This window comes from Salvia miltiorrhiza, chromosome 6, assembly GCF_028751815.1.
Source record: "Salvia miltiorrhiza cultivar Shanhuang (shh) chromosome 6, IMPLAD_Smil_shh, whole genome shotgun sequence".
NCBI classification, from domain to species: domain Eukaryota; kingdom Viridiplantae; phylum Streptophyta; class Magnoliopsida; order Lamiales; family Lamiaceae; genus Salvia; species Salvia miltiorrhiza.
The window spans coordinates 28,984,008-28,997,727 of record NC_080392.1 but is presented as its reverse complement, the minus strand read 5'-3'; positions in this window follow the sequence as shown (position 1 = coordinate 28,997,727).

Sequence of the window (13,720 nt, the reverse complement as noted above, 5' to 3'; positions counted from 1 at the left end):
TGACCCGATTGACATCCCTAATTGATTGTACTCCCTCCGTCCCTTGAAGCATGACACAGTTCTTTTCGGCACGAGAATTAATAAATTGGTATTTTATGTGTTAAGTGTGATAGGTGAAAAAGTGAAAAGGTGAATAAATGGTAAATTTTTTGCTATTTTTAAAAATATCTCAAGTTTTATGGGACAAATTAAAAAGGAATTAAACTGAGTCATGTTTCGTGGGACGAAGAGAGTATTAATTAAAAAGGACTATGAAAAAATCAAACAAATATGCAAAAAAGTACAACTGACTGTATTAACTAAAAGGGACTAGGAAAATATCAATGAAACGTGCAAAAAGTACAAATTATATGGACATAGAATAGAGGTTGTGGTTTAGGCTAATAAATACCAATGGAATAATAGTCAAATCGATTTATAATTAAGGTGTTTGTATGAGTGGCATGGATGGTGAGTTAGTATTTATTAGGAGTGATGGTCTTTCACTTTTGTGCAACTGTCTTTTGGCCGATTGGTATTCAATCCCAAACGCGTTCGTGTACATGTCGTTGTTGATGAGTGTTCATCACAACTGTTCCATGTCTTCAATCTTACACACATATCACAATCTAATATTATGCTTTTGGCCTATCAATTAATTTTGGATAGGGGTGCATATAGATACTGGACTATGATTTGGTAATATGTTTTCTAATTTTTAATATTTTGTGTTAGTGGAGTGAAACATTTTGGATAGTGGAAATCAAATATTGATCTTCAATTTAATTTTAATAACTTATAGCCAATATTGACGTGAAGAGATTTAAATGTCTGTACTTTAACTTCGTATAATTGTCTATCGAATATAAATATATGATACACATGATACAAATTTGTATTAGTCGTGGCACGCAAGACGCAACATCCTAATACACCTGGTACAAATGAGTACTATTAGTACTGGTCAAGTACCACTGACATGTGCTACTAGTTGGAACGAATGGTGCGGATCTTCTTGGTACAATATGCATGTACAGCTACAACTTTGTCTACGTACTAGAGGCAATTTTGTCCTAATTTCTAAATTGGTTACAGTTTATTAAAACTAAGTTGATGATTGTCACCTTTTAATTTCTTCTATCTATAATAATTATCTTATGTTTCGTCTCTAATATTTTTATAAGTATAGTTCGAATGGTATATTCTTGAAATGTAAATTTATTGGGCATCAAAACTAATACACTAAGGGCTCGCTTGGTGCGTGGTATGAGATAAGGTGTGATATGTTCGACTGAGATGTCTTTTACTATATGTCATATTAATAATTCTTTTTTGGTACAATACATTAAAATATCTGTAATTAATTAAAGGGTTAATTGCCGCTAAATTCAAAAGTTTTTTGAGAATTCGCGATATTCTCACCAACTTCAAAATCGGCGTATGAATACATGAATTGAGAATTTGTTCTTAATGTTCCCAAAATTAAAAAAATCCGGCGAGATGACATGGCAAATACTTATGACATGTCAATTTGATGCCAAATCAGCTATGACATGTCATTGTTTTAATTTTTTAATAATTCTATTTATTTATTTATAATTAATTTAAAAAAAAATAAAAATCACCTACCCTACCCCATCCCCAAACACCCCCCAAACCTACCCCTTCCCCAACCCCCGACCACCACCTCCCCAAACCCCCGACGCCACCCTGACCACCACCTCCCAAACTCCCCTGCAAACACCCCCCAAGCCTACCTCATTCCCCAAACCCCCTTCGCCTCCTCCATCTACCCCATCCTCAAACACAGCCGTCGACGCCCAAAATTGAAAGAAGGTGTCTGCGAGAGAGAGAGATGGAGAGAGAGAGAGAGAGAGAGATTTGAATCCCTTTTCTATAAATATGTGTAACTTGCAGTTTGAATCCCTCAAGCAAATGGAGAATCATATGCCATGAAGCCACGAATCTCTGAGGAACGTCGCTTGCGCAAGATTGAAGGAGATGAACAATATATGTCAATTTGGATTCGATCCAAAGGTTGTGCTACCTACGTGAGTGAGCGATTTGAATAGCCGCGATCACCACCATAAGTTCTGCTTCGAAAGCACGAGGTTACATTAAAATATCTGTAAAATATAATATGTTGTTTGGTATGATATATTAAGACTATATATAGATATAATTTTGATTTTTAAAGTATTCTTATAATTAAACTATTTAATAATGTCATTTTAGTTGATATTAGGATAATTTAGTCAATAATAAATTAATATGTTATGGTTAAGATTGGTATTACGTATAATGCCTCAGAGATGGTATGCATAATGATAATCATACAAATCTATATAATTTTATTGGGCTTTTGAATTTATAAAGAGTCGTGTCTTTCATACTACTTCTTACGAAATAAGATATTAGGGTGTCATAGTTATATTATACATCCTAATCACTCGTACCAAACGAGTCCTTATTGTGTTTGTGTATTAGTGATAGAGGAGATTCAAATGAGAACTCTTATTTAAAATGAGAACGAAGAATCATTCTCAGTCCTTCGATCGTGAAGATCTACGATCAACCTAAGTTTGAATCATTTAAGGGAGCATTTTTTTAAATGCATTAAATTTAAAAGTGAATGCAATAATTTTATATGAAAATATGCATTGTTTTCACGTTCTTGCGAAAAATATAATTCTTACGATAACCATACTCAATATAGTGAGAATTATCAAATGTGGTGAGAAATGATAATAAATCTCGAATATGATATATTCAAATCTTGTGGATGATATTTACAGAGGGGGTGAGAGCAAAAACTTCACATGTGTTCAAATTCTGGAGAGGTCAAAAATTTTACCACATTAACTGAATAAGGCTATTCGTGCATTATAATCAGCTTATTTGTAGATTTATATTGGCTTATTTGTTATTCTCGTTTCTTATTTGATATTTATGAATTATATTCTTTGCATTGTGTTGGAATTGTGCCTCGTGTGATATCTTTTGGATATGGATTCACATTGTTTTGTGATGTCACATTTGGTATAGTTTTCGTCAGTTTTGTGCATGAATGAGTGTTTTGGAGAAATATTATTGATGGTGTACGTCCGAAAGGAGAGAACAAAGAGAAATGAGCCCGAAAATTGAAGAAAAGTAGAAGAAACAAAGAAAGGACAGAAGAAGAGAAAAGATCGACGATCACCTAAAACATGAAGGAGTGAAGAACAATATCTGCATATTCCAAAACAATCGCCGAACTCGTTAGATGCATGCACAAGAATGACGATCTGAACGACGATCGCCAAAATTCTTAATGAGCTTAGTGCAATTTCGACGACTGACGGAGGTGTTTGCCGAAATTCTCACTTTTGATATCTTTTATAATTTTATCTATATTTTTCTATTTTTGCACTGGGTTTATCCCCTGGGCATATAAATATGTCCTTTTGTTGACCTATTTGGGGTTCTACATTTATATTTTCATATTTTTAGCCTTAGAATTTTATTGCTTTCGAGTTTATAGAGCTTGGATTAGAGTTCTACAAGATTGATGATTCAAGTTGTTCACACTTATTTCTTTCCAGATTTTTATTTAATTTAGTCTTTTCAATTGCTTTCTTTTCAATTGTGTTTTTCTTTTATTTTGCAATGTCTGACTAGTTTCTTTTCTGATTTTTGAGTTTGCTTGTAGTTGATTGAATTTATGCGATTGATTTATTGATACTATTTTGCCTTTTAGTTTTTGATTTACGATTCCTCATGCTTGATCTCTTGTGAATTATCTTATCAATAATTTGTATGTTTAGTCATTCAGTTTGAGACCTAGCGTAAATAACTGTTTAACCGATTCAGGAATGTGTGATATGATATTAACATTGAGACATAGCGAAGGTAGGTGGATCATAGAAAGCTATCCTTATGTGCTTTTGGGAGTTAGTAGGTTTTCTTGAGACATAATGGAGACAGAAAATTTATTAATCAACTATCACAAACAGTTCTAGCGAGAGTGTGTGATTATTTATGTGATCTTTCATCGGAACTGAATTAAACTGATAATTTGGATTAATAGGTTGATTGTGTAGATTTAATTAAATGTAATTGCATTCCCTAGTACCAGTCTTTTATTTCTTGGATTTTTATCTGATTTCATTTATATACATTACTTGAGTATAGTTTTAGTTCATCATCATAATTATGTTATTTACCTGGATATTGAATAAGTACTTATTAGGATTATTCATAGTGTTTTCGATTATTCAGCCCCTGTGGATGCTTTACTCTGCTTGCTATCAATTACATTATTGCAACTTTTATTACTAGTAAATTAGTGATCATGATCGCCGAATTCGCACAAGAACGGCAATCGGATTGGCAATCGTCGAAATCCTTAACGAGTATAGTGCAATTACGGAAACCGACGGAGGTGATCATCGAAATTCCCATTTTTGATCTGCTTTCATATTTTATCTGTATTGTTCAAATTTTTACACTATGTTTATCCCCTAGAACTATAAATAGGTCCCTTTGTTTAGGGTTACACGTGCATATTTCCATATTTTTAGCCTTAGAATTTTATTGCTTTCTAGTTTATTGAGTTTGGATCAAAATTCTACAAGATAAAGATTCAAGTTGTTCACACTAATTTCTTTTCGGGTTTTATTTAATTTAGTCTTTTTAATTGGTTTATTTTTCAATTATGTTTTTGTTTTATTTTGCTATGTTTGACTAGTTTATGTTTATTAATTTACTTGGATATTGAATTAGTACTTGTTAGAATTATTCACAGTGTTTTTGATTCTTCAGCCTGTTATCAATTATATTGAATTAATTGTAGTTTTTATAATGAATATTATTAAAATAATGAAATTAACAACACAAATGGTGAAATACACAAATTGTGGGACAAAGTACTCCCCCCCGTCCCATGAAGTATGACACACTTATTTTCGGCACGGAAATTAAGAAATTGGTATTTTGTGTGTTAAGTGTGGTAGGTGAAAAAGTGAAAATGTGAATAAAGGATAAATTTTTTGTCATTTTTAGAAACGTGTCATGCTTCGTGGGACAAACTAAAAAGGAAACTATGTCATGCTTCATGGGACGGAGGGAGTATCCAAAAGATTAGTTACCGAGGGGCATACCTTGAGAATCCTCCCTGATTTGTCTTCTAATTTATGAAACCGATAGGTGAATGAGAAGAATATGTGATTCACGATTTGTTTAAATAAAATTAGGCGATGAAGTCCAAACGTGGACATACTTTTCAGGTTTGATTCGGAAAAAGATCCTACTTTTTGTCTTCCAAACAACTTTTTACTCAATCATTCATAAACCAAACAAGATTCTTTGAAAAGGTGTTCATAATATACGTATATGCAAACAAAGATTCAACATAAAAGTAATCATAACATATATACACAATTATTTTGGCTAGCTATGATCACGAGACTAATTAATTATCTTCTACTAGATGGGGTTACGTGCTCAAAAGAGCTTTACTTCTTAAGAGAGATAATTTCATAAAAAAGTGAAAAAGATGTTAGGTAATAAAATTGTTCATGACTAGAGTCCCACCATGTATAAAATGAGAGGTTTAGATTGAATTAAGTGAGTCATGAGTAATTTTTTTTATTTTGCAAATAAGAATATTTGTAATAGTAACCCACTGGCCACCGGGTCCTCACTTAAGTGAAGTGACCCGGGTTCGATCCCTCTTGGGAGCGAATTGGAGATTGAAGATATAAGGTGGATTTGGTGAATGGAGAGATAAGGTGGTTCTTGGAGTGGATGAGGAACTAATTACTAATATCTAACATGACTTTGCCCGATCAAAAAAAAAATAAATATTGGAGTGGATGGGGAACTAATTACTAATATCTAACATGACTTTGCCCGATCAAAAAAAAAAAAAATAGTAAAGTATAAGGGTAAATGATGGACTTAGACTTATATTCTAAAAATGAAAGTATTGAACTTTTGGCGAATGATAAAAGTGTTAAATTTTTAGTTGACGGAGTAATTTTTTTTTGAAAAAATTATAAATTATAAGAATTCATCGAGAATCATTCCGTTAACGAATTTGGTAAACTAGTATATAAGTCAAACTTTCTTAAAGTTGATGATTTTTAAAGTAAAAACACAAGTAAATGAAAATTTTAAAAACACTACAAATTAAAGAGACGAAATCTTGCATTCTTAGTATCTATATCTTTTTATTATTTTTAGAGTTAATACTTTGATTTGCATTCTAGCAACCAAATCGTGCTACCAAAAAGTTATGACATTGAATAATTTAGAGACCCCACTCACATGCGCAATCCCTTTTTGAACCGATGTCACCTGACCCTCCTTCGTCTGTATGTTTTGACTTGGAATGCACATTCCCCCAAATTCCAACTACTACAAAATGTGTTTATACAAATGGTTACTTACACTTCAATACACAAATTTTGAACTTATTTTATTTTTTTTCACAAATTTTAAAGGTTGTATAAAAATTAATAAACAACTTATATAGCAATTTTATCATGATTTTGAGTGACAAAGATTAAAATTGACATAGCATGTTTAATGATACCAATTAAATGAATTGTCAACGTCTTAGGAAAAAAAATTAAATGAGATGATTAAATTACATACTCCCTCCGTCCCCAAAATAAGTTCATCTTTGGGGACGGCACGGATTTTAAGAAAAAATGGTAAAGTGTATTGATAGTGGAGAAAAATATGTTATAATTAGTATTGAGAGTGGTGAAAAGGTGAAAAAGTGTTATAATTAGTATTGAGAGTGGTGAAAAAGTGAAAAGTAAGAATAAATAAAGTATTATTAGTGGTGGGGTAGTTGTCCAAAAATAGAAAGAAAAAAAGAGAAACTTATTTGGGGGACGTCCCAAAAAGGAAAAAGAGAAACTTATTTCAGGAACGGAGGGAGTATTGTTTTTTTTCTGGGACATTTAATCGAATAGGTGGCGGGCGTCCCACACCTTCAAGCGTTCCCCTTGATGAATAATTGAACAAATTTCAGAAAAAGTTTAAACAATTAGTCACATTCTTCTTCTTGGTAAAAGTTAACTATTACTTCATTTTGACCCATCCTTATAAGCTTATATCTACTATACACAAATAAATAATTAGTTTTAGCTAGGCTCTACGACATATATTAACTTAAAACCAATCTAGGTATCTTGACTTACCACGGATTAAAGGTTAATCTAATAATCTAGGTATCTTGGGCAGTGATAATTTAATATTGAGGAATGTTAGTATGTTATTCTCTTTGTCCCATTAATAATGTCCCGCTATTTTTGGGTACGTAGATTAAGAAGAGTGTTGTTAGTGTAAAAAGTGAATTAATGGAAGATATTTAAGGACTATTTTGAGTGAGTTGGTGTATAAAGTGAGGTAGACTCACTATTAATAAAAATTTAAATAATTAATTTTTTTTTCTAAAAATAGCATGAGACATTACTAGTGGGACGCTCAAATATAATAATTGGACATAAAAATTATAATATATGTTTTTTAAAAAAATTCTAATATCGAACAATATATTATTTGGAGATCTATAATAAATTTTCTTTCACCAAATTCTATAAGAATAGAATTTCATAAAATAAATAATTCATGTGTATATAATATTTTAAAGGGATAATTGCATGTAATATCACCACCTTTGATGCAGCCCAAGGTTCGTTTGTGCAAGACCCGGTGCATGTTCCTGTTGGTCCGGTTACAAGAGCACGAGCCAAGAAGTTCAAGGAGAGCTTGATGAGCTTAGTTCAAGAAGTGTGGGCTCAAGAGTTGATGAAGAGACCCATTGGAGATGGTGGAGTCGGCCCAAGTTTAATTAATATCATCAAGTGCGAGTGGGCCGAAGCTTGAAGATTTTATTTATTTTGAAGACTTCATTTATTTATTTCAGTTTTGTTATTTTTCGCAGCCCATTAGTTTAAAGGGCTTTGTTATTTTCGAATTAATAAGGGCCTTGTTTGGCAGCCTTGTGAATTTCGAAATTAAGGCTTCTTTTGCTTGTTAGTCAAGTTAGGTTTAGTCTTTACTTTGCCTATATATAAGGCTTTGTGTTGGACGAAATTTTCAGCCGACTTTTATCAATAAACTTGTGAGTTTTTATTTCTCTCTTGAGAATTCCGAATTCCTCTTGATTATTCCAAGACGAATTCAATTATCGACGTAACGGCGAGTCAACCAACCCTCGTCGGGTGTCATTCAGCGTCCCCGAGTTGCTGCGTCAACTGCACGTTGGGGTTTAGGGATCCGTTCGCCTAAATCATTCCGTGGGTTAGATTCAGAGGTTTTGGGATTCCATCTTCTGTTCGTTTTTTCAAGTCTTCCGTTTGCGTGGTGTTCGATTGGTCGACAAGGATCATATCAACCTTTAATCAAAATCCATTTTGCCCATGACCTTTGGATTTTCCAAAATTTATCATAACCTTTCAGTATTGTTCAATTTGCCCATACCAAACTTTTTTGACTTATTCAGATTTTCCCCAAATTTGCACAAAATTATACAACAACCCCCATCTTCTTTGATCTTTGAATAAATAGGAAAAGGACCCCCAACATGAATTAATTCAAGCAAAACACCCTTAAAAGTTTTCTACAATAAAAGAACAATAATAAAAAAAGCCCAACATGCTTCCGTATCACTTCAAAATTAATCTAAACATAAACAAACTTCATACCTTTAGTCGAATGGTATTCTTCAGGAGTCAGTACTTGTTGCGTTTTACGGACCGTCTGCCCTCTCGGCTCCGTCCAACCACGCACTCGCAAGAGATGGTTGCAACCTTCTTCCTTCACTAAGTTCCGACGTAAAATATTTTGTTGGAAAATGAAAGAAAATTCTTACTAAACCGGAAAGTTGAGCAAAATAAAAGCGTTTATAGAGGAATTATAAAATACTTAATTTATTTCATAAAATCTCCTTTAGGGAGGAGACAAACTTGTTTTAGCTACTCATTAGTAGCTGATACTTGTATACATAAAAAAAAAGAAAAATTAAAAACTTCGAAAATAAATTACAAATGATAGATTTCTAGAGAGAGAAAGTGTGTGTTGTGTGAAGTTGTGATGATTTTCGGATGCCTTCTTCTCTCCAGAGCTTCAGTTTTTATAGAGGTAGAATCCCCACTATAAGTCTTGGTGGTTGGCCTCGGATTCTTCTCCATCGAGGCCAGCTCATGGATTGTGACTGCCACCTTCTTTTGTCGGCCATGATTGCCGACACTAGTTAGTGCCTTCACATGGAGCTGAACCTTCCTTTTATTATTTTGTGATAATTGTTGGTAGGGGCCAGCTGCTTTTCCTTCCACTCAACCTTATTTTCTGTCTTTTGGTGAGTGGAGCTTTTGTAGGATTACTCACTTTCGCCTTTTCTGCCTGTGGGTAATTAGTCTGCATCCACCCACTTTTGTCATTTTTCTTTTAGTGGGTGGTCCTCCTGTCTCGAGTCACATGACTCCATTTTCTTTGTCGGGCATCTTACTTTATTGGTGCCCCAGGTGCTCGTCCTCGTGGAGTCCTGTGCTCCTCATACTCGTCGGACCGGAACTTCTTTTTATCGGGTTTCGGAAGAAAATCCTTGGAAAACTCTGGTTCTTTCTGCGTGGGACATTCCATGCAGACATGCTCATTCCAATGGCCCAAGTGAGCCATATTACAGAATTTGCGACGAACTTCTTTGCTCCCTGCGATCTTGTTTTGCCAAAGTGTTAGCCTTTTTTCTTCAAAGGCTTTTTCGGCATACTTGGTAGTAGTTCCTGTCATGGTGTTTAACAGGAATGATCCCAGATTCGAATTCTGAGAGAACTTGAATCTAGACTTAACTTTGTCCATCTCAGTGAGACAGACCCATATTCCCCATGCTCGCCTTGTGGAAATATGTTCTTCTATAAATGTGGCGACAATAGAGGGCTGATGGTCGGGAGCCTTGATTCGGTTCAAGCCTTGATTGTCGGGCCGTCGAAGCTTTATAAAATGGAAAGCCTCATGGTTGCCCTTTCCTGCCGGTTCTGGTGCTGCACTGAAGAAATACAGTTCCAAAACATCCCCTCGTTTGAGGGACTCGTTGTTTGCCCAATCATCGTAGACTGTTTCTTGGATCCACCTTGGTAGACCCTTGATTTCGTTGAACGCCGAGGAGATAGTATAAACTGAGGCCAGTGCCCCAAATTCATACAATTCCTTGACATCTTGTGGATTGGCTCCGGTAGTCATCCACACTCGAGGATATTTTCCCCCGACATCAATCCGACTGTTTCCCGGATTAACGCCCTTTCTTGTATTTAGTTTCTCCCATCTGGACTGGTAAACCTGCCAAATTGGAGATACTTCAAGAAGATTAGTATCAACCTTAGATTTGCCCGTCATTGGCCTAAGGTTAATCTCTCCCTCTTTAACCCCAGAGGTTGAGGGTTGACATGTTGGTTCGGGCGGTAAAGCCTTAGCAACATCTTATTCTTGAGGATCCAGTTTTGACACCTTAGCCTCAGAACTTGTGCTAGGGGTACTTGAATCCCCTACTACCGGTAATCCAGCCGGTACGGTAATGCCTGCTTCGATCAGGGGAGCCCTGATCCCGCGCAAGAGCGGCTTGTGGATTGCCTCATGAAGATTTATCATCTTCTTAAGACATTCTTGTATGCGGTCAGACACTTTGGCTTCATCAGCAGACTGTATCCTTCCAGCTTGTTTGACATGGAGTACACACTCTTTCTATTCCTGTTGTAGCATCTCCATGTTTTCTTGGAGCTGCCTCTAGTTCAAAATAATGGCGTCAACCTCAGTTGGCTCCATCCTTTGTTAGAAAATCTGCAAGAATATTATCATCAGATTTCAGAATGACAATATCAAAATCATAATATTGGCATTCAGCTTGCCATCAAAGTAATCTAGCCTTTTCAGGTTTAGATTCAATTTTCTTAGTTAAGAAAGCCTTAACGTTAGTGTTATCGACTTTCAAAATGAATTTCTTTGCAAGTAAAAATAGCGGCCATTTTTTGAACGCCTTTTTGACTGCATAGAACTCCTTCTCGTTGATGTGCCATCGCACAACCTCACTGTCAGAAAAGAGACCGCTACAGTATCTGCATGGCTCCTCTCCATGAGGGGTGATCTTAGTGAGCACTGCTGCCCACCAAAAATCACTCGCGTCGGTGTATGAGACTAGTTCATTCTCGTCTTGTGGTATTGAAAGCTTTGGGAGATTTTTGCAAATCTCTTTTAGCTTTTTCATACCCTCGCGATGCTCCTCCTTCCATATGAATGGAACATCTTTTTTCAGTAGTGGACTAAAGATTTTCCTATACTCTGTAAGGTTTTTAATGAACATCCCTGCAAAGTTAACAACTCCAAGAAAACTTTGGAGCTGCTTCTTTTTCTTGAGATTCTCTGAAAATTTTTGGACCTTATCCACAATATGATCTTGTAGAATTATTCCAGACTCATCGATCTCGATTCCCAGAAACTCCATCTTCTGGGTGGCCACGACTGCATTCTTTTCAGACAGCACCAATCCTTCTTGTTGACAAACATCCGCAAAGATTTCAAGATGCCTGACATGTTCACTAATGTTTTTTAATGCAATAAGAATGTCATCAATATAAACAAACATGAATGAAGAATAATCCTTAAAGAGATTATCCATCTTCCTTTGGAATATCTGAGGTGCGTTGGCTAGCCCCATTGGCATGACATTCCAGACATAGTGTCCTTGTGGAGTTGAGAATGCTGTAAACTTCTTACTCCCCTCATCCATTCGAATCTGGTAAAATCCAGATTTGCAGTCAAACTTTGAGAACACCTTTACGCTTCTGATGCAGTTGATAAGGTGTTCTCTAGTCGGGATAAAATATCCATCGAACTCAAGAATGTCATTAATTCCTTTGTAATTAATGACCAATCTTGGCTTTCCTCGTTTGATCTCCCCATGATTCCTCACCAGAAATCCAGGACTGCTGTAAGGCGAGTTCCCTGGTTCGATCAACTTCAAATCATGGTCAGGGCTAATTGCCTTGGCCACCTCCTTGCATATTTCTGGGATTTCAATAAAATCTTTTCCCAAAAATAGATTCGTGTGGTGGGAATTTGATAGGGAATATAAAACTTGATACATAATCGAATATGGCCTATTTCCTCCCGTTAAAAGATCATTTCTCTTGTAGTCCTGATATAGTGTCAGGGCTCGGCTGAAAGCTGCATCTTGAAGATTATAAGCGATCTGTGGGTACAACTCGGCTATAATCTGCTTAGCATAAAGATTGCCTGAGAAGGCTCCCAGTACTGAATCTCTTGAATTTGTGACTCTCTTATCACAAATCGCAATGTCGATTGGTGTATCTGTTCCTGGATAAAGAGCAGACTTGACCACCAGCTGAATTGCTCCGATATGAATCCATTTCATCGTATTAGCGACTTCTGGCTTCATTTTAGAGAGATCCCTCCGCACGTCTTTGGCTGGAATTAACTGGATCTCTACTTGGTTGTTTGTCAATTCTATTGGAAGTGACAGCTCCCGGCTGGTTGTGCCGAAGAAGACATGATGATTTCTTTTGAATGGACTCAAGCTTTGTAGAACTTGATCCAATCTTCCTCTTGAAAATCCTTGGAATGTTTGTATATCCACGGTTTTATTCTTGATTTTTTTCCACGAGTTTATCCACCACCTTTTTCTGCGGAATCAGAGAATGGCTAGTATATCCATTCTGATCGTCCTTCTATAGGTGGGTAACAACCTCGTCTTCTTTAGTCTGACTCGTCTCTGGATGATCCATCCGGCATGTTTGAATCTTCAGAACTAAAGACTTATTTCTGCTCATATATACTCTCATCAGAGGATATGTCCTCGAATTGATACAGGGGTATCAGTTCTTGGTTGTAGAGGGCGTCTTTGATATCTGGTGTGGATTCGAATTTTCGTATTCCTCTTTTCTCGTTGTCAGGGTAATTGGTAGAAATATGCCCTTTTGCACCGCACGTCCAACAGTTACAATCTTTAAAACTTTCATTTGTTTTAGCTTGGGTACGCCTGAAAGTTTTCCTCGCCGGGGTTCTCTTTTGAGATGAAAATCGGTTCCTCAATGGTCCGCTCCGTTGACCTGATTTGTAGGAACGAGCCTTCTGTCTGGTCCACATAGTTCTTGGTTTCCAAGAACTCCGCCTTGTTCTTAGTCTTCTTTCATAGGGTTGATACCTATGTTTCTTCTTTCTCCTTTGTTGATACAGCAACTCAACCCCAATCTCTGTTGGAAGGTCAAGATTGTTGCACATCAATGGAGATTCTTTATTGAGCCTCCTTAATTTCTTGAGATTTCTCTGGTCCGCCACCTTCTGGCACCATTCGGACAGCTTCTTGTGAACATATGACATCCTTATTGATGCACTATCAAGTGGATATTCTCTTGGTGATACGTACTCGTTGATGAGCATTTCCCTCCATGGACTCGGAAACTTTGTGAAAAAGAGGTCCCTGGCTGTCTGATCATCAACTAACCCCATATGGACATATAGGGCATATAGGCGCAAAAATTCGTCAAGAGCTTTTGGCTCCAGCACTACCAATCTCAGATTGTAAAGTGTTTGTTGATATTTTTTGCGCTTCTTCTCTGCTTTTGCTTCGAAGGAACCTATTCCAAGAAAATGGATTTTAATCTGGTGGGCGGCATTTTCAAGGATCTCCAGAGTTGATTCTTTAGTGAACAACTCATTCTTTGCCTCCGTTGATGCC